Here is a 21,816-nt window from a genome sequence, read left to right as displayed (position 1 = left end):
GCTACTGAGGGAAGAAAACTTGGTCCGTTCAAGGTGCTATTTAAGGAATGTGCAAGACCCAAACAAATAACAGTGTGGATGAATTACAGCAAAGTTTCTAAGATTTTTTTTTTTCCCAAATATGCGCACCTCTGTCTGTCTTGGAATGTGCCGTATTTCAAATGTTCTCTGGCGATGTATCTCAGACACTGATGTTTACAGTTAGAAATGCTAAACATGTGAATTTCCAAGTATATGTATTTTCTTGGTCAATACTGAATGCCATTTTTTTATGGTCTGATCTCATGGTACTAAGACAGATTCTGTTGTTTTACTTTTCAGGACTATAACAGAAATATACTGTTATTTTCTTTGATAAAACCCCGATTGGTCTCTTTCTGATAAAAACACATTTTAAACCTTTGCTTATCTTTTAACAGATTGTTCCCAGACTATTTCACTCGTCTTTCTTTTTTTAAGGCACATTCGAGAATATTTTGGATTTGATGTTTTATCACCAGGAAACACTCAGGTTTGTGTTAAGCACTGGGGAGAAGCAAAACATAACATTTTTGATGCATTTTGATAAGCTTCTTATAGTTAAACTGTTGAAATACTTTGTTTGTAAAGCATAAGCAGCGAGGTGAGGTCAGAAGCCTGTTTTTTTAAAATGTTTTTATTAGTATGTTTGTCTTGATATGGAATGCCTCATGAACTGCCCCAAGATTTGTCCCATCAATCTGCTGTGAGAGAGTGGGCTTCTTCACAGGCTGTCTGCCGTTCTTTCATTGTGGCCCTGTTGGGAATGGTGATTGGATCTCAGTCAACCAGCAATAGATGGATTGGCCCTCAACTGGGATGATTGAGTGGCGCTCCTGTGTATGCACGTGTATATAGCTTTGTGTGTGCCACGGTGTGTGTTGCGTGTGCTTACCGTGTGCACCATGCTACCCTCTCCGAAACAACAGCACATCTGTTTCGCTCCATCTCCTCTCGCTCTCTCATTTGAATTTCGAGTTCTCTCAATCATTGCCAGCACTGCTTTGCACTGCCTCTGGCTTACTGGTACAGAGCGGCATGGTTTTCCTTTGAACAAAGTTTCTTGATTTAGACATCAAATTATCATCAAGATGCAACCGAATGTAGTCCCGATGGAAATTTAAATTCAAGTTGACTCTATTAGAGCATCTGTGATGTAAAATGAAGCGATACAGGATGAGGAAATGACTGTACCTTTCTTCCCCCATTCATGAGAAACAGAATAACTTTAAATCGGATGCCTAATGTGAGAATATATTTAAGCTCAATCTAAATCTACCTTAATGTGACCCTGGGTGGGAACACAAAGATATGGTTTTTATGTTAGGAAAACCGTCACACAGCCTGATCTGGAGGCATGTCACTCATAATAGTGTGCACTGTGTTGTATTAGTCTATTCCCTTTTTAATGACTTGGTAATTGCTTTGTCCCCAGTTATTGAGATGACTGCCATGCACTATTACAAAAGTTTAATGATGTGTAACTATTCCTCTTAACAAAGCCATCAATCACAGGTGTCGTTATGGCAACGGCATTAGTCACCGCACAGATGTTGTAATCAATTGTGACGCCAAATAAGGTGGCACGCGCAGCGCGTGGAAGTTCCTCTACCTGCAGAAGTCGGCCTTTATGAGTTTTGTAAGGAAAATGGGGGTTATGCAAACCTAGTACATGTTCTTCTGTTGGTTCTATTTATAGTCTTATGGACATTTTTTTTTCCACCTCCCCCTCTCCATTCTTCATTTTATGAAAATTTACTCAGTCTGTGGAGCAATCAGGGGAAGTTCAATCATCTGTTTTTCTGCAGAGTGGCCAAGTTATTATAATCAGAGCTGCTTAAACCTTGGACTTATTTTTGGTCTTCATGAGTTGTTTGAAAAGTACTAGATTTGAATGTTTTCCTAAGGCCTGGAAGATGAATTAAATCAAACATTGCAATGCAGAACACATCCATGAATGCATCCGTGTTGCATAGTTTGTGATGAAATGAGTCACGTCTTTAGTAAAGAACGCCCACAGTTTGACTCAATTGGTGAAAATCAGAGATGCACTGAGAAGTGCAAGTGTCTTCAAGAAGTGTCGAGCTAAAAACCGATTTTTAGCTTGACAAGACGGAAACTCATAAATCCTCGTTTATTAAACATAAGAACCTGTAGGTCACACTCATAAGTTGAGAGCAGATAATAGGAAGGCTGAATGAATCATACTTTGTGGTTTTGGAGGACTTTCAAGGTCTAATTGTTGTGAAAAAATACCGTATTTTCCTGACTATAGAGCGAACCTCACTATAAGCCACACCCACAAATATTTTTTTTAAAAAGCTGGAAATGTACATATATAAGCCACTGATATCTCCACCGCTCTTGGTTTTCCACAAGGACGCAGCAGAGGGCAGACGGCTGCGTCCTCGGTACATCGCTAATAAGGACGCAGTCCTGCGTCTCCAACGCCGAACCATGGATTTGTTCATGCCGAGCTTGCGTACAGCAGCTATCGATCTGTGCTGCCAGATTGACAGCCTTCAACTTAAAATCGGCATCATATGAACTTCTTTCTGTTGTTTCCATGATGAGGGGCTATGAGTTTGAAAACATTTCTCCATCATCCCTGCTGCTAGCATGTGCTTGTTCTAAATGAAAATCAGCACTTTCTTCTTTGATTTATCAATTTTGACTTCCAATGATTCACTTCCTGCTAAAGAGCCCCCTGGTGGTTGAAGGGTTAAGGTTCGGGTGGCCGCATGGTTCAAAGCATTGGAAAAAAGTAGCGGCTTATATTCCGAAAAATACTGTACTGCATTGAGAAATTGGATTTTGCTGACTTTTGTGTGCAAGTTGTTACTGTGGAAATAAGAATCAAATTTTGATATTTTCATTTTACAAATGCAGTCATAGGAACATATGTTTTTATACAGTTCCTAATTTTCTATTTAATTCAGAACAGTTGTGTCTATAAGTAGACCTGCAGCACATCCGGTTATTTGTTATGTCTTAGAGTCTTTGGAGTATAATATCAGATCCTTGAGGACATTTGAAGACAAATATGGATTGGCTCAAATCCTAAATTGTGCCCAAATCTGTGAATGAATGAGAAATGGCTGAAGGTTCCAGTTTTGTGCATCCAGAGGTGTAACTTACAGAAATGAAAGCTGAGAATGCCAGTAATTTTAAAAGGCTCAGTAACTGTAACCTCTGAATTTCTACCGTCATGCAACCATCATATTTCTGAATCCAGCTATGATCCGAACTAAGAGCTTTTGAGTGCAGATAAGTTTTTTACTTTCACTATGCTGCAGTTGCTTTCCAACCAAAGAAATGTCTGGAGCGATCATTGTCTTCAATCTTTCTCATAAATGTTTTTTTCAGTATGCCCTTTTAACATTCCAAGGCTTTTTCACAAAGTATAGTTAAGAGAGCATTGGATTAAACTGGTTGAGGAAAACCAAATTGTAATTGTCATACTTGAGTCATTCAATTTCCTCTTTATTGACCTTCCTGAAATCTCAAGCAATTTTAGTGCCTCATACTTTTGAGTAACTTCTGCATTTTACTATTAGGCCAGTCATCTGATTCACGTCAACCACTTAGCCTTCAATTACCCAGCATCTCTTCAGTGATAGAAGCTGAGGCGCCAGCGGTGGCTGAAGCATACTGTGGAACTTTCCCCCAGTGGACTTGAGTTTGGTTTTGAATCTGACTGCTGAGATTTTACCCTTTCTTTAATTTGGTTTACCCAGAAACACCTATTATCTAGTTAAAATTACTTTTCTAGGTTTATGAAAAAGGAAAAAAAGAGGTTTTGTGTCAGAATACAAAGTTGTTGACTCCACATCATGCATTTACACAAATACAGAAAGTGACACAAGCCACTTTCTTTTTCCTAAAGCCATTTTCACACATGGGCAGCATTCTGTTTATCCACTGGCAGCTGAATATTTTGGTGTCATATGTGAATTACCCCCCAGACGCTTTCTGCAGCATTTTATGACAGAAATCTGACATGGTCTCTTCAAGTAACATATACGTTTTACCAGAGTAAATAGCTAAAGCCACTATAAACAGAGAGCAGTGGCAGGATGATCTGGTTTCATCTGCTGAAATCAACATGGCAGATTTTTTTCTATGAAGGTTAGGGCTCTCCAAAATGCATGGTTCTATTGCAGTGATTTACAGCTGCAAGTCTATTTTTCATCAACAGGAAGATGTTAGAAAGACTTTCCTCTGCTGTTTCTTATTCAACTGTGATTGCCTTGCAAACCTGGGGAGGAGCTTCAGCTCAGGTTGAGAGGATAATGTTGACATGAACACCATTTGCTGTGATCTCCACAAATTGAGCTTTTATGAATGGCAAGAAGTCAGCAGTCATTTGAACCGCTGGCAGTTTTTAACAATCTGTGTAGGGGACATAGTGAAAGGTTTTCTGGTCCAATGTCAGCAGAAGTTAAAGGGGGCATATCGTCCAAAATTCAAATTTTTCATGTTTTTCACTGCACTGAATTACATGACTGACTGTCATCTACTCATCCCCCATATCACTTTACCAAAAATGAGCAAAGTTTTTTTTTTTCTCGTTTTTTTTACGAAAAGGAACATTTTAATTGGCACACAAAGCAACAAAATCACAATAAGCTATCACCTTGCTTCTGCTGAGAATCATTGAATTAGTAATTGAAGGCATATTTCTAGAGGAGTAGTTTGGTTTTTTGTTTAAACTCTAGCCAGTTTTTGATAGTAATGAAACGTATTATTTATTTTACCATTTCAGTTTCTTGTAGCCACAATGGTTTTCTTTTTTTTAAGGTTTTGTTGGCTCTAGTGGCCTTTATTTGAAAATAGTTTGACAGGAAAGTGGGTAATGAGAGAGGGGAAGACATGCGGTAAATATCGCCAGGCCGGGAATCGAACCTGCGACCACCGCCATGAGGACTAAGGCCTCAATTTGTGCTTTGCCCCTGCGCAACCACAGCACCCCGTAGCCTCACTGTTTTGAAGAAAATATATTATCAGACATTGAAAACATAAAAAAAAATAAAAAAAAGACCATGGATTTATGTACAAGTTGGCTGGTTTATTTGTTGTTTTCTAGCTTGTCATCCTTATTCTTTTTTACAATTCCCAGGGCTGGAAAACTTGACCTTCTCCTGCTTCTTTTGTAATCCCTCATAATCTATTTATTTTTTCAAAGAAATTTGGAGGTAAGAAAATCAATCTGAAAAATGGACTGAAACAGATTTCATAAACCTCTTTTGACTTATTTTATCTGCAAATTTTGCCCAACCACAGTCTATTTTTCTTTTTTCGGACAAGTCTTTATTTTGTACCTCAATTAAAGTTGAACTAGCCAAGCTTTTCTGTCTATGCATTTAAGAGCAGTCTCTTAGTGAGCTGTTGCAAGTAGAAGTAATATTCTACATGAATAATTTATAATCCTCTAGCAATTAATATAAAAAGACCATAAGTAGTGTCAAATGCCTGTAACACCTTCCAATAAAATATAAGAAATGTAAAAAATAAGCTTTGCTTCATTTCACATATAAAATATATAGTCTTAATCTTCTTTGTTGCATTAAAGTCACCAGTAACTTAAAATTGTCACACAAAAAAACTTTTACCCTAAGTTGTAACGATGCTTGTCTTGTTGAATAATGATTTAACTCTGAGTTATGAACACTGGCTTCTGTTTAGCTACAGCCACACCCAAACCTAATCTCTAGAAAGAAAGAAATTACCTAAAAGGAACCAGTCTGACAACTAGAAATACATTGAAGAAAGTAAAAAAGCACCACCTTATGCCCCAGTTTTAAGAACTTGCAGGATAAGTGAATGTAGTCAGTCTGGAAATGGCTTGCTTATTCTTGCCAAGGATTGAATCACAGTGAGAGCCATTATCCACAAATGGGGGTGAAAAGAACATGCAACAGTATCGAACCATCCCAGGAGTGACTGGCCGACCAAAATTACTCCAAGAGTGCACTCACAACTCATTTAGGAGATCTTAACGCTCCAAATTCCTCACGTTAGGGGTCATAATTCAAATATAAGAAAAAAGACTAGGAGCCAAAAAATGACATTCATGGGTCAGTTCCAAGACAAAGTCTGTACTTAAATGCTATTGAGAAGGTGCGGCATGACCTTAAAGACATTACTGTTGCTTGGAAACACTCCAATGTGGCCAAATTTGAACAGTTCTGCAAAGGGTTAGCTCAAATTTGCCCAAAAATCTTTTTTCAAACACTTGTTAGTAGCATCACCAGTTATTTGGACAGATACAGACAGGTTGGTTTGGACAGACCTTCCCTTCCAATAAATAAAAAGATTACTTGAAGACTGTTTTGTATTTACTCAATTCATCTTTAAGAATAAACTTTATTTGATCCGACATATGGAAGTGTGACCACTAAAAGAAAAAGCAGGAACAAAAGACATCTGTGCGATGTTTGTAACTATAGTTAGGATTGCAGGTAAAGCGGTTATACTCAACCGTCTCCACTAAGCTGATTTCTTCACTGTGTCGGAAAAGAGAAACATTGTTTCTGTAATTTGATGTGGTGGATTAGAGAACCTTGATTTCCCCAGGTACAACACTCCAGGGGAACATAAATTTCTCTGCCTTTGTCTGCCTTTCTAATCGCTTACAAGTGCACATATGCATGACAAAAGGCAGCAATCAGGCAAAGTAATGGCACTGAGTGGCCAGATGAAAGCACAGATCATTACATGAAAGCGGGTGTCACTATGTGTAATCAAAATAATTCTTCGTTCAGCTTAAACTAAAACATTATATGGTCCCTTTGGTGGTCCCTCATGGCAGTCTGAGCAATGCTCTGCTTTGCTTATCCCCCCGTACTCCCACCTTCCACCCTTTGACCTTTTCATTAGACAAATAGGCCAACCCATTCTCTAGGCTTCACTTTTGATTGACGGCATCTGACTGTTTCCGATGCCAACCGTGAGAAATGTGGGGACAAAAGCCTCCGTCTCCTCCCCTCTCTCACGACTTCCTCTCTTTTCTTGCCTCCCTTGTTTGTGTCTCTCAGAAACGGAGCGCGTGTGATATCATATGTCCTCCGAGTGGTCGGCACATATAACAAGAGGGTGGGATACAGCAGATGCTAATTCTCTCCACTCCAGTCTTGTTTTTCAAGAGGAAGTTGAATGGATTGGTCACACTTTGCACAAGGTCGGTGGTAATATATTTTTTTTTCTCAGACATATGTTCATGCATTCCTTTGTGGATTTAAGCACATTACAGAAAATGTTTAGAAGGTCAAGTTAATGCATCGCCGGCAAATTCACATCTGATGTTTCCACTACAGCTTATGTTTTTGTAACATATTTAGTGGAGGTGTGCTTCTGCTAAAAGAAAACAGGACAAGATAAACCTAATTTTCCATATTGATAAAAGCATACATAACAATGTGTCTCATGAGACGGGATGGCACTATTTTGAGTTCATATTTACATTTCTGAGGAGAATCAAAAAAGTTTTCACCAATAAAGCAAAGATTTGACAGATCACAAACTTTGTTTTGAAGATTCTGTAATAGATGTAGAATCATTTTGCTCAAGTTTGACTAGTCTGTTGTGATTTCTATGCTCATTTATTTCTGAAGTGGTCCTAACGTTAAAAAATAACTGAAAATTGTCCCATTTTGTGACTTCACAAAAAACCCCAAGTGTACTTTATAGATTCTCTACTAAGTATTGATTAGACATGACCAGGTTCAATGGTATACAAAAAAAGGTGCCAACACAATATCATGATATTGTGTTGGCACCTCAAGAACCACTTCCCATCTAACTTCAAAATAAAAGACTCCATAAAGTGCTTGAGTTTATTTGGATTTTTTAGACTCGTAATACTTCCACAAAAAATAATTTGGCATTTTAATATTCCAAGATCTTATGCCACACAATCTTCTCACACTTTTCTTGTTTGGCTTAGATTTTGAAATGGAGATGATCAAATGAAGTCTTGATAAATATGATGTAATAGACCTTTTGTTAGAATTACTTCCTTTTCTTCTTCAAAATAAGAGTACCCAAGTGCAGTTTCAATATATCTTTGGTGCTTGTAACATCGTGTGCACATTTGTTTGGGCTGTAGATGGGTTCATCGTAAAAAACAGAAAACTGATTTTTAAAACACTGTTGAAACCATTTGTCTGTACCATTAGCAGCTAACCATTAGCTGCTGAAGATGGTAATGTTTACAAAACTTAAATATATTAATAATTCAGAGCTGAACTGACTTATTCTCACTGATTATAGATTATTCAAAATACTATTTGTGAAACCTTTTGGGATCTAAACATTTTTTTCCTAAAATCTGTTGTTTTTATGAGCCAAATATTGTGTATAGTATCTCGTCTGATATTTACAGAACGTGTCATCATACCCTATACAAGTCTCTGTGTGTGAGCACACCCCTTTGTGCCTAAAATGCAGAGGAATGCATTGTCTGGTTTAATTGCTTTAATTGCCACTGTTTGTCCAGTTTGGTTGAAGATGTGCTCAACTCAGGTTTGGCGACATTCCTACAGCTGAGTGGTGACCTCTAAGATATACTGAATGCAGCATAATTTTTATTAGTCACAACACGAGTTAATTTAATATTGCTAGTGTGCCCATGAGCGAAAATTTTGGTAACAATAAAGCCAGGTTTATTAATATGCATTTAGCGTTATAATATTACAATATTACACATCATTACATAAGCAGCAGGATGCTTTCTTTTTCCCTGTCTCATTCACTTTTGTGTCTTTGTCAGCTGTCAGACTGCTGCACCTCCTTAACATACTGCAGTTAGGGCTGTTGCAATTTCTACCAAGGAAAAGCCTTTATATTTTGAGCAGTCATGTCATTATCTTTACGTCATACAGTAGGCCTCATTTTCTCCCTCTCTGCAGCAGAATTGGTGCAATATCCCAAAATTGCTCTTTTTCATAAAATTATTCTTTTGGACAAAGATTTTCCTGAAGGGTTTGTAATAGAGTGAAATTTTGCAACAATTTTTACGAGCTGGCAGAAGATTACCGAACAAGATGTTCTTTTACCCAAGATGAGTATTTTGGGAAAACTCCACTAAAGAAAAGAAAAAAAAGTGGACAAAGAATGTCAACATCGTTCCAGTTTTAAAAGTAAAACGATAATAAAAAGGGCCAAATAAGTGTTTGCTCTTTTTGAATACTGTCCTAAATTACTGAGATTTAGATTTATTAGTTTCAAAAAATTATGTTTACTGAGGTATAAAGGCACTAAACACTCCTGCTATCCTTTGCACTAGTTTCCATATTATTGTAAATAATCTTTTTTTCTTGCACAAATACACTGCCTGGTCAAAAAAAGTGTCGCCACTTTGATTTAAATAGGACTGAGCATCCTACTGGATAATTACTGCATGGATAGACATCTTTCAGCTGGCAACAAGTTATTTAACCCAACCGATGCAATGAGGAGATTCTCTTTTCTTCAACAGCCATGTCAAAACACACAAGCTGTGATCATGGAAAAGATGTTGGCCTGTTTAAGAAAGGTCAGATGATTGGCATCGAGCAGAGAAAACCCCTACGGAGACTGCTGGAACTACTTAACTCACCTTCAAAACCTTCTAACACATGATTAAAAACTGGAAATAAAGGGGGAAACAATCGACTTCGAGGAAGAAATATAGTAGGAAAAACCCTTAAATTAGTGTAATACTTGCTTAATTTTTTGTATTTGTTCTATCTTACTAAGGTGCAGTGTTTAAATCAAACTTTCAATTTTTATATACAAAACACTGCTAGGAAATCTACCAAACAGAATCATCAGGAATAGAGCTAAACTCAGTGCAAGGTGGCATTAAAAACCTCAGCCTGGATGCTCCGATGCTGTTTTTCCTTTCTGAATGAGACATGCTACGTTTGTAATAACATGGCAAAGCATACTTTTACACCTAGATTTCACTGCGACCGTATAATCCTTTGAACAAATGAAAAAATTAGAAAAATGATAAATACAAAAGCAATAAAGACCATGAGATGTTATCACTTGTTCAACTGCTACATCTGTTAAATCTGCCCTGCTTCAAGAATGACAAACCATTTGTGCTTAGGGCACCAAAAATAACGGTGCTGGTTGTAGCCAGTTGGGAAATCTGACTGCAGTAGCAACCATTCAACTCAAAGAGAGCAACACAGAAACGCTTTTAGGCCAGATGTCATAATTACGACAGAAACATAAACATAGCACCCGTAAAGACCAATTTACACAGTTCATCTTCCAAAAAAACAACAAAAAAAAACATTTGATTTGGGGTTTAGTTACACTTTAAGCTCTTCACTGATTTGAATTTTAGATAAGAGTCTCTTTCAAAATAAAACACGCAAAGGTTTAGTGGTGCAGTATGTAACTTTTACAAAGAATGTTTTTCCCAAATTTGCTAAAACTGTCACTAATATTTGTATTATGTCGTGACAGTGTAATATGAAACAGATAATCTGTGAAAATATTGAGCTCCTGTACTCTCTCCCTGAGCTGCTATTGCCGCTTGAAGAAATTTACTGCTTCTGACCAAAAACAGCAAATCAGAACCAGGAGGAAGGTCTTAGCGCCGTCAGTAAATTTTATGTATGCGCTGCTAAATGTGCTAATGGCAGGAAAACAACTTACAGTTAAAGAAAAAACATGTATCCACCTTCATCGGTGGTCATGCTAACTAGTCTTAGCATTTGCGGCAGGATATGTTGTGGTGAAGCAGCTGCAGCGTAGCAGAAAGCATGTACACATGAGTGATTGACAGCGTGAAGACCCTCCTCCTGGCTCTGATGGTTGTTTCTGACTGAGCTATGTGGTTTTGTTTTTAGCTGTAGAAGGCAAGAGGAATTGTATTTTTTGACAGATAATTTGTCTTAAATTATACTATCATGTCACAATGATAATTTTAACAAATATGTAAAAATATATATTTTTTTATGAAAGTTACATACTGCAGCTTTAATGCAGGGTTTTTAGTGAAACTACTGTTTGACGTTTTTAAATAGCTTTGTGATTTTAGTAACGCATATATATTTTGATAAAAGTGACAGTAACTGCTAGTCTTATGTAGGAGTCTTAATTTGCATATAACGTGCAACATTTTTCACACTAAGCAGAAAATGTGCAGACTAAATGAACAGATTTCTCTATCGTCAGCCAGCCACTGTAAGACCACGCAACATTACCGGATTGGGTTTCTCCTCATTGTTCGATTAAAACCGCTCTCCTCAGGAATGTTTGCGCCTTCCTCTCCTTGCAGCTCGTTTGGTGCAGACACGGCTGACGGTTTTGAAAGAACAGGCCTAAGGGAATGCAGCGCTCACGTCTGATGTCATATCTTCCTGGTCCAGCACTTGTTCTTTTGGAGCTCTGTTGAACCAATCCCGCTCCCCACACTTACCAAACCCTCAGGCCCCACTTTGATCTCCCTTAACAACCAGGACAGCAGTTCAAGCATCTCGTTATATTTGACTGTTTAATCCATCAAATGTGTTTGTCTCAGCAACGGGCTAATGAAACATCTCTATTTAGGCCTTTGCCACTGATGAATGAGTCTTGTGATGGCGAGGTGATGTAAAAAAGAAAGGAAAAAAAAAAAGAAGCAGGACATAAAATAATAAAATATTAAAAGAACGCTTGTTTCTGCACATTTCTCTTGTCCGTATGCTGTTAAGTTAACACCGATTTTCCTCACCTTACCTAAAATAGCGTGACATTAAATTCACATTTCGCCTGGATTTCTGATATGTTGCGGGTTGTTAGGCGATGTTTTACACAGTTTCAGTCGGGCAAAGGATGTAGACTCCTGACTCAGCCTTTTAGATTGTGCCCTCCTGCTTGCATGTCCAATACAATCTACTGTTTCAGCCCCCTGTGGCGAAAATGCCAAGCCACTAAGCAAAATGTCTCAACTAATTAGGAGCTGTAAAGGAAAGCTGTAGAAATACGTCATATGACTAACTTTCTTTCTTTCCTTTTCTCAGAACTTCCATTTTAGCTACATATGTTCAGCAAGCAAAACTAAGCAGTTTGTATTCCTGCCTCCCATAAGAACTCCTGTCCTTCTACTGGGATATTTGATATGGCTAATATCATGGCGGTTTGGTAATAAACCAGGTCCTTGTTTAAGCTTTCAATGGAAAAATGTCATACAAATTTGATTATCATTACAGTTAAATTAATTTCTATCACATTCGTTGTTCTTTCCGTCGCGTCTCTTATGAAATCCCACCGAGGCTCGAACATTGTTGCAGCTAATAGAATTTCTACGCTCTTCAAGGTCTGTTTCAGCTCCTGACAGACATTTTCCTGGTTCATGATGTCGGTGCTCCCGCTCCCAGATGCTCCGTGGATCTGATGTGGGTTTCAAAGCTGCGTTTTTTTTTTCCTTTCTCTCCCCGCTGTCACTTGATCTTCCTTTATTTAATATTGAAAGAACTTTCAATTAACTCTGGGGTTTTTTTTCATGCCTTTTGGGAGGTGGTCTTTTTGTCTCTCAGTTAACGTCTTTTGTTGCGCATAACAAAGCCACCTAGATTCTGCTTAAAACTCACAGAGGCCGGGGGAGGCTGTATCGTTTTCATCATGATGCATCGCCTATCAGAAAGATTTTCAAGTTTTGCTCATTTTACAACAATGCAGACTGAGCTCTCTCTCTCTCTCTCTCTCTCTCTCTCTCTCTCTCTCTCTCTCTCTCTTATATATATATATACACATACATTTATGTATGCGTGTGTGTGTATATGTAACGAAACGGCTTTTGGAACCAGATTCCAAAAGCCGATTCATACTTGGACTTTGGATTTCTGACATTTTTTTGGATTGACTTTTTATTATACATGTAGTATTAGTACTACACAGTTCATACACATTGTGATTTATTTATTTTTTCAATATTTTCCAGCCCTGGATGTGTTTAGAAAATACAGTAGAGAAGAGCATTTATTACACTTTAATTCATTGGAGTAACTAAGTATGTTTTCAGACCTGATAGTTTGGCAGACTTGGTTTTATTGGGCACCAAAACGACATCTGTTACATTTTCAGCCGGTGCGGTTTGTTTTAGCACCGCACTGTCAAATGATCAAGGAAACGACATGAAAACGTCAGAAGACCAGCTCGGCTTTCTTCCTCACAAAATGTTAATAAGAATGGAGTAGTGTCAAATAATGGGGTTGCTCAGTTAGTTAGTAATGGAAGGGAAAAGAAAGAAATTAATTTTTTTTGAGAAATTCTGGATTCATGAGAATTTGCTGAAAGGAAATGAGTATTAAAACCCAAGAGAGTAATGCAACATCGATGGATTCAAGTTATTGTTAAACAGACAAAGAAGTAGCATCAGATTTTAACGCCCACAAGTCATTTCTCCCTGTAGTTCCACACTCATGCGTTTTTTTTGTTTTATTGACCCGAACATCTGAGTTTGATACCACATTCATATCAGACTTTCTAGACAAAGTAACTGTATTTTGACTGACTCCACCCGTCCATCTCTTTGCCTTATCCACCCATCTGTCTAACAATCCATCTGTTAGAAATCCACACATTGTACATTTGCACCAAATTCTTAAATACGCTCTATGTCACAATCCTCTCATCTCTGCTGTTGCTTTAGTACTATTTTCTTTCACAGGTTTTCCTTCTTCTCAACTTTCTATTAAATTGCTTGGCTGCTGCTCTCAGTTAGCAGCCAATTTAATTAACAATTACCTCTTCTGGCTCACCCCCACTCATTGCAGGGTGTCAATGGCTTTGTGGAGTGAAGCTACAAAATATACAAGATTCACTTTTTTAATTGAGTTACAGGGAAAAAAAAATCCCTTTTTGCTGGTATTCTAAGTCACAGACCTCTTAGTGAACTTTACCCTTTTGCAACAGGGTAACATGTTACTCCTTCATGGCCATCCTTATGGGTGTGATCCTTCAGTCTTCTTTGCACCTTTTGCCGTTTGCATAGAGGCTTGACAAACGTGACACCAGGAGATAGATTTCCCAGTCAGCCTGGCTCTGAAGTAATGGGAATCTGGAGCGTAACAAATGGTGGTGCCAGTACAGGCCTGGCTCTGCAGGATGTGCAGGTGGTCCCTCCATTCCCCTTCTCAGCTCCCCCACTGCTGGCCATGGAGACTTGAGCAAGATTATTTTGGAGTTCAGGTTACAGACCAGCTCTTTCACAACCCATTAGTCACACTCCAATTTCTGTGATGGGAATTTTTTTTACTGTCTTCTCACATTTTGTAAATGTATACAGAGTCTTTCCCCTTCATACATGAAAGGTCACAGCATGTTTTTGTAATTTCTTGTCTGCTCTGATTACTTTCATCTTAACTGTTGGTGGTGGTTTGTGGTGGTGGTGGTGGGGTGTCCGTGGAAAACTGATGTCATTTAGCCTTTTCTGCTGGAAATTACAGCGTACTCTCCATTTGACATGAATTATGAATAAAGGGTTTGAAGTGGAGTTAACAGGAAATGTTCGCTTCACATCTCTAAGAGTTCAAAGGATTTTCCCTTAAGACGGGTTCTTTGTTTCCTTTTAAATCCCGACCCTCACTGAGCCAATCATGTGTATTGATTGGATTTTACTGCTGTGTTTGCTAATGGATGTTATTATTTGATCTAAACAAAAAAAAAGAAAAGACAAAAAACCCCACAATAACTTTTGCGATTTGTACAGTTAATTAGCTCCATTAGATGAGATAAGAAAAAACATGAGCTAAAAACATTGCTGGGCAAATGTACAATCAAACAACTTTCCAAATTTGTTAATAAATCTCAGCTGTCTGGCTTGTGGAAGATGTTGAGCCCTTGTCAGATCTAATTGTTGAGATGTGACACGCAAACTAAGTTGCTGCTGGAAATTTTAGTCATATTTTGCCTGAGGGACTAACTTTGCTCGCTGGCTTGTTGGTTAGTGTGTAGCTACTTGATTTAAATTGGCAATTTAGTTTAGGCTTTTTGACATGTAGACTAATTTTCATAGTCACCTAAGGGACAGGGGACGGTTTAATTCAGCAGTGAACATATTTAGGTGCACGGTAGCTTGTCCGCCCACTAGTCCTGGCCATCTGGTGACAAATTTGCTCCTCAGTGAAATTTGTATGAGGATTTTTCTGAATGCTTATTTGTCCCCTAAGAGGATTTTACTGCCGTTCGAATGCACAAGGTAGACGAAACATGCAGAAACACCTGTTTAGTGTAACGGTAAATCCGACATGAATTCAGTCTGTATGAGTTTTTTTTAAATTTATTTTTATTGCCGCTTTTCAAATTTGCCCGTCTGAATGCATTCCTCTTTTACATATTTGTAAAAAAAACACAGCATGTGTATGAGTCCTGTCAATCACACTTGTGTATGTGCTGCTCAATGTGCTGATGGTGGAGAATGCTCAGGACTAACCAGCCCAAGTATTCATGATGGACTTCGTTGGGGTGAACCGGTCATAACGTAGCAGAGAACAAGAGAGGAAGGTGAGGAGCAGCGCGAATGCAAGCATGATTGACTGCACTAAGACATTCCTCCTGGCTCTGATTGGTTGTTTCTGACCAAAAGGTAAATTTTTTTCAGATGGCAGTAGGATCACAGGAACGAGGCAGAGGAGCTAAATTTTTCCACTAAGTGTTTATATAAATTTTGAAGGCATTTGTTTTAAGAGATTGTGATATTATGCTCTTTTTGTAACATTTCTGGGAACTCTGGTAGTAAAACAGACTCACAACATGACAGATACTCTGCTGTATTTAACAGTGAACATGAAGGACATCTCCACTTATTCGTCCTTTTATTTACACCAAGGCGATCAAACGTTGTTGGTTCTGACCAAAGCCCGTGGCCCGTGGCTATGTCACTATTATATTAAACTCCACATGTTTATGTGATGGTAGGATGAAATGCAACTAATGGTTGCTATGGAGACCTGGTCACTCTGCTTCAGTTCTCTAACAGTGAGCTTAGGGTGCTAATTTTAATTACAGCTCTCATCATCCTGCTCTCTATTTTGTGGTAGATGGATAAACTTTGGTACTCATTCAGTCATGTCTAATTTACACCCCCAGAGAAATAACATTTATTTAATGTTCCTGCATGCTTTGATCACCTTACAAAAGTTGGGTATGAATAAAAAATAAAAAGAAATTGGGATTTTTGTGAGTTTTCACCAGTGATTTTTATTATGAACTAAGTGTTTAACAGGTATTTTTCAAATCTTCATAAATATACACCAATTAAAAATATTTTTTTTCTAAAATTTTCACTCTAAGAGTACAATATTCAAGAAAAGATTCATTTAATTCAAGGCTTTTTCCACAGGGATGCCATTAACCTCTATCACTACTGTTGGAAAAAAAAAAACAATTGCCAGTTTATCACAAAAAATCCCAAATAAAAATGTTAATTCAGTTTTAATATTTCTATTACTACTCTGTTGTATTTGACTTACTAATTCTTGAAATGCTAGTTTCTAGTATTGAATAAATCTTTAAAAATATGCAGGTTTTTACAAACATTATTGCTGGAAGTCACTCTGCTCATGTAGAACCTTTCATCCTATCTGATCTTATTAACAGCTGGAAAAAACTGATTACATTTCATATGTTGGATGGGATTTATATGTAAAGAGCATGTTAAAAATGCAAATCTTGCTATAGATCCCTACTCACAGATGAAATTTAAAAGTCAAATGAGGAAGCATCCGCGCCGTCAGGTGTTTTAAGCTCAGCAACAAAGGTCACATCGACAAGACAAGTGAAACCCGGGTCTTTGTTACGGTGACAAAGAGAAGCCGTTTGTGCATCACTGTTGTCAGAGGTGTAGTGAAACTCCGGATGGAGATCCAAAGAATCTGAAGATCTTTCTGCTGGGAAACAACTCTTGAAGTTCGATTCGGGCGTAGTGCATCAGGAGATGGCAGAGAAAAGGAAAATGGGATCAGTTAAGAGATCAGAACATGGAAAAGTCTCTTCTGTAACCCGTACAGCAGGCAAACCTTAAACCACCCTGCACCTCTCTGATCCGAGGCCGTGATGGCACGCTGTGTTTACTGGGGAGCAAGGCACGACGCGTGACCTTCTGCACGGATTTGACCTTCTTGCTGAAATATTTGATTTCAGGCAGGAGGAAGAGGGTCCTTCAGTGTGACCAACATGGTGGCCCACTTTATACCATGCTGGTGTGTCAGACAGTTGGGAGCCTTAAAGGAACTCGGTACCTCTAGGAATGCGGCTCCATTTGCCAGACCTATTATGAACACCATGATGGGAAACCTCTTAATGAACAAAAAGCTGTCAAATATAATAGTAAAAGTATGTGATCTTGACCTCCAGGAAGCCTCTAAAATGCTGTTATGGGGTTAGGGTTACACTGTTTATGACTAATTAACCATATTAACCATAGCCATAAACTATCAATTCAATGTGACAGAAAAAAACCTACTATTAAAAAAAAAATGAAGTGGAAGCGAAACATTTTTTCAAAACAAATATAAATCTAAAAGCTCTGCTTTGAATTTAAATTCGGCTGTTGACAGCATGAATCGTGCGCTCCGTAGATATGGTTGGAGTTGGAGCTAAAACCCTTTTAGCGACTTTTAAAGCACTCTGGTGAGAGATTCATCTACACGACCAGAGCTGCAGCAAAATGTGAAAACGTTCAAGGAGTATGAGTTCTTTATCAAGGCACTAAGTGGAAACCAATTAGGTCTTACGACACAGTTTTTTCTTTTTGTTTTTGAGCTGTACGTAAAGTGTTTCAAATAGTTGTGAACTTTGTGTTATTTGTGAGATTAATTAATCCACATTTAGCTAAAGCTAAAGGTAAACAAAAGCTTCAAAAGTATAAATAAATGGTTTTGCATCTTTTGCTTTGGATGTAGAATAAAAGAAAATGATGCTGTCCTTTTTATCTCTGTTTTGCGCTGCTGTCTGATCCCTTTTCCCACATGAACATTTGTCTGTTGATTCAACTGCGAGCGTCTCAGTGGTCCTACAAAGCTTTGACTTCACAAAGGCAACAATTTTTGGGTTGTTTTTTAATCTTTCAAACCGCTCACATACTTTTTGAAATCTTCAAAAATGACTAAAAGTTAGTTTGTGCATCATTACCTCTAATAATTTGTGTGTTTTTTAAGAATATGTACAACTAAAGGATTTTTGTCGTTGTTTGACTTTCTCCTCGACTTTTCACTTGCACTTTAATACTTGATTGCTTGACAAAAAAAAAACAAACAAACAAAAAAAACCTTCCAGAGGTAAAAGCAAAGATTTTTGGACATTTATAAAATTGCACCCTCTCCCTGGAGCACTTAAGCCAAGATCTTTGTCAGTACAAGCTGCCTCCTTTAGGACATTAAGTCGTATTTTATGATGAAAGAGGCCAATGCTGTAAACTCCATCCAGCTTGTGTGCCAAACACCAGACATCTCACAGATGAGCATTGGAAGGTATGGCTCTTAGAAATGAAGCTAAATTGGAACATGGAGAGTGCCTTTCTTCTCCATTAGCACTCAGATTAATCCACTCATTTGTTCTCCGCAAATTTATGAAGTGCTGGCGCTATAATAAGGAGTTTTATGTTGAATATTTCATTGCCTTAATTATTTTGGGATGGCGTTTTAGCCAGTGGAAATCCATTTGTTTCTCCCTGATTTGAATTGATAATGAAGAGCAAAGCACTGAGATTTCTTGAAAACTGCTATAGGTTTTTGTGAAATCTAGGGTTTGGAAGTAAAGTATAATTCATTTATAATGCCAAATTTGACACTATTGGTGTGAGAAAGGTGTTTTTCCCATCCATTCCCACCTCCAGATGAAGTTATAGATGCCAGAGACTAATTTTAATACAAAAGACCGACATATATTTTGTGTCTGGAAGCTACAGAGTGATGATGTTGCCATTGTTTTGGTCAACAGTGGGCCCTTATCTTTCCTTGTCAGTCAAGCCATTGTTAAAAGAGAGGAGACCCTGCAAATGCAAAATGGCACAAGTGATGGATTACGCTTTCATTTGACAGCCTTTTCATCTGTTGAAAGGGTGTGTGTAAGTGTGTGTGGTGCTGATGGAAAGGAGCGTTCTCATGCATGTTATGTATCAGTTTTAGAGCATTTTTGATAGACATCTTTCTGGTTTTCAGTAGAGTAAGAAGAAAATATCTAACGTTGACTTAGCCAAGACCTAAATCTCTCATTCTCTAGGTTGTACTGTACAAAAAACATGAGACATTGTGAGGAAAGATGCAATGCAAAAATTAACAGTAAATAGGAAAACTTTCTCTTTCTACTCAAGCAAAAGCAAACATTCAAATGCAAAGTTTTAGTACCATGAAAAAGTATTTGCCCCTCTTAGAATTTATTTTTTCGTTGATTTTTTTCTACATTTTATATGCCAATTAGATGTCAAACAAACCATAAAATCATAAAAAGATCACCTTAGTAAATAGAAAAAGCAGTTTTCAGCTGCACCAACCTGACCGTATATAAAAATATAATTGCACTCATTTGGGTTCAGTTTCTATACTCATGGCCAGTCCACACAAAAATGGTCTGATGTTTGCAATGCAGCCAATCCAGGACTGCCATTTATTTTCATTGGCGCGGAAGGAAGGAAGGAAGGAAGGAAGGAAGGAAGGAAGGTTTGAACTATTCAAATATGCTGGAATGTTTTTTGGGGGTAATCAAGCATTCTCACATTTTAGCTATTTGTGGGTGGTTGTAGTGCTTAACCCCCTTATATACAAAGGGTGCACTGCATTACCATTTGTAAAGGATTACAAAGCCATGTTTAAGGCTTTGAGTAAAATTAACTATAGTGAGAGATATTAAAAAATGGGTAAATATAGAAGAGTGCACCTATCAAAATATCTCCAAGAGCTCATCGACTGATCCAGAGCACTTCAGGTTTAAATTGCTTCACCTAATGTCAGGATTCATGTTCCAACAAAAAGAGCCAAACTGCGTCCATGGGAGAGTTTCAGGGCTAAAACAAAGAACACAAAGATCCGTTTAATGATCTAATCTCCAAGAATTTGGAAAAAAAAATTGTATAAAACAAATATGAACTTTTTGGAAACTGATTCCAATCACATCTGGTGGAATACTAGCTCAACATTTCAGATGAAGAGATAAAGTGGTAACCTCAGGAGCTGGAGTTGCTTCAAGGCTACAACAATTTCATGTGATTGATTGATTGATTGATTGATTGATTGATTGATTGATTGATTGTAAACTTTCCTCTCTAGCAAGAGAGGAGAGTTCTTTTGAACTTTTTCAGGTTCTCTTGAACCTGAAAGAGAATGTCTGGCCATTGGTTTGTGACTTTTAAGCTCAACTGGCCTTGGGCTAATGATCTAACGTGCACCAGTAAGTCTTCCTCCAAGTTGCTCAAAAAACTCAAAACAAAGGTTTTGGAGTGATCTAGTTAAAGTCCAGACTTAAATCTGATTTAGATTGAGTGACATAACCTTAAATATGCTACTCGTATTCAAAAACGAATGTGATTGATTTAAAACAATTCTACAAATAAGAGTTGGTCATCATTCCTCCACAGGGATGTACAACTTATTGCCAGTTATCTCAAACAGCAGTTGTTGTTGCCAAGGGCTGAACAGGTTATTAGGTCTAGGGGATTGTTATATTTTCCATTGGGCCAAGTTGGCTTGGAAAGCTTTTTTTTCCCCTTTAATAAGTGAAATCCTCATTTGAAATCTGCATTTTGTATTTACTCAGCCCTTTCTATTCAATAAGTATATTGGACCAAAAGAAAATTATTACTAAAATGTTTTATTTCAAATCTGCTGTTTGAAATCCTATAAAATGACGAACCATGCAGAATCATTGCTGCATATTGACACATACACCCACAAAACTTTTGAGTGCACAAGAAAAGTAATTGACACTTTTCCCTTTATCCAGTGAAGCTACTTATTTTCCTGAGTGCCACTATAACACCTTTTTCTTCCTTTCATCTGGTCAGAAATGCATTGAAGAAAAGCATCTGGAAGCTTGTCCTGTCAGAGACAAAGTGTAGCCTCCCCTGGTTATGAGAGACTGCTCTCTGGGGCTTTTATGGAAAAACTTGCAGAAAGCTTTTTAGATTTGTCATCGTCATTCTCATACATGTTATACCTGCTCCATCAGGGGGACTGAAGCTACACTTTTAATACACCACATATTTTCAATGCTTGTTTTGATTGTTATTGTATTTCAGTATTTTATTTTGAAAGGAATATGAGCTTTATGTAATTGCCCTTTAAACCCAACTCTCAGTTTCTATTTACTTGAAGTCTCAGAGCATGTATGTAGATTATAATGTCATGAACTAATCTCACTCACTTGTGCACACAGACAAATAATACAAAAGACATGTTGCTTTTTGTAGACTCATAAAAAATAAATTAGATTAATTATCTAAAGCACTCCACACCAAATTAATGCAAGGATGGGAAGTAAAAATGTCTCGTAGAACGATGAAAACACAACTAGTTCTTCTAAATCGTTGTTCAGAGTTTGGATTTCTTGTGATACTGAAGAATTGGATACTGATCAGTGTTTTATATGACATTTATAGGTGTTATGATACAAGATCTCATTATATTGAAATGCAGAATTATTTTCTTGTCAAAGTGAAGTTTGTATTGCTAAGAGCAATCTAGTTATCATAATCTGACTTGGTGTGATGAGGCAGGAGCATGCTACTATGATTGGTTGCCACGTTTTGCTGAAAAGGTCAGTTGCTTTTAGGCTGGCTGGCAACACTCTAGTGCAGTGGTTCTTAACCTTTTTTGAGATACC

General features: G+C 37.7%; 1 protein-coding gene across 16 annotated transcripts in view; it reads left to right on the top strand.

Annotated features, from left to right (window-relative positions):
* LOC103479767 (protein tyrosine phosphatase receptor type F) overlaps positions 1–21,816 on the top strand; it is a 238,265-nt gene that overhangs the window by 31,950 nt on the left and 184,499 nt on the right. For 15 of the 16 annotated variants that reach the window (XM_081597904.1, XM_008434405.3, XM_081597907.1 and 12 more), the window contains one exon: positions 7,056–7,198. The exons of the other annotated variant lie outside the window; for it this stretch is intronic. The gene's annotated coding sequence lies outside the window, so the exon portion shown is untranslated. The remainder of the gene's footprint in view (positions 1–7,055; positions 7,199–21,816) is intronic. 16 annotated transcript variants of the gene reach the window in all.

This window comes from Poecilia reticulata, chromosome 17 (genome assembly GCF_904066995.2).
Source record: "Poecilia reticulata chromosome 17, P_reticulata-male-v2, whole genome shotgun sequence".
Taxonomy (NCBI): Eukaryota; Metazoa; Chordata; class Actinopteri; order Cyprinodontiformes; family Poeciliidae; genus Poecilia; species Poecilia reticulata.
The sequence above is the reverse complement of the archived record's forward strand: the minus strand, read 5'-3'. Positions and strand labels throughout refer to the sequence as shown.